Source organism: Diaphorina citri, unplaced genomic scaffold (assembly GCF_000475195.1).
Source record: "Diaphorina citri unplaced genomic scaffold, Diaci psyllid genome assembly version 1.1 scaffold592, whole genome shotgun sequence".
Taxonomy (NCBI): Eukaryota; Metazoa; Arthropoda; class Insecta; order Hemiptera; family Psyllidae; genus Diaphorina; species Diaphorina citri.
In genome coordinates, this window is record NW_007378026.1 from 127,242 (window position 1) to 127,690 (window position 449).

Sequence of the window (449 nt, forward strand, 5' to 3'; positions counted from 1 at the left end):
CTAACCTGGAAGGCCCTAAATCGCCTTCGGTCCGGAGTCTCCGCAGAATTGAACTTTGGAACCAGCAAGTACAACACCCCCTGCTTGAACTCAAAGAGGAACTACCTACTGGGAGCAACCAACCATTCCTAACCTGGAAGGCCCTAAATCGCTTTCGGTCCGGAGTCTCCTGCTGCAAATATAACAAAAAGCTATGGGGGTACGAAGAGGATGCAACCTGCGGATTCGGCAGTGACCAGACGCATGAACATCTCCTCGTATGCGGCCAAATGGAGACGACATGTACTCACGCAGATCTCCTTGCGGCAAATGAGCCAGACGCATGAAAATCTTCTGGTATGCGGCCAAATGGAGACGATCCGACATGCACTCACGCAGATCTCCTTGCGGCAAATGAGAGGGCAATTTACGTCTCAAATTACTGGGGAAGAAAGATTTGATGAGAAAGC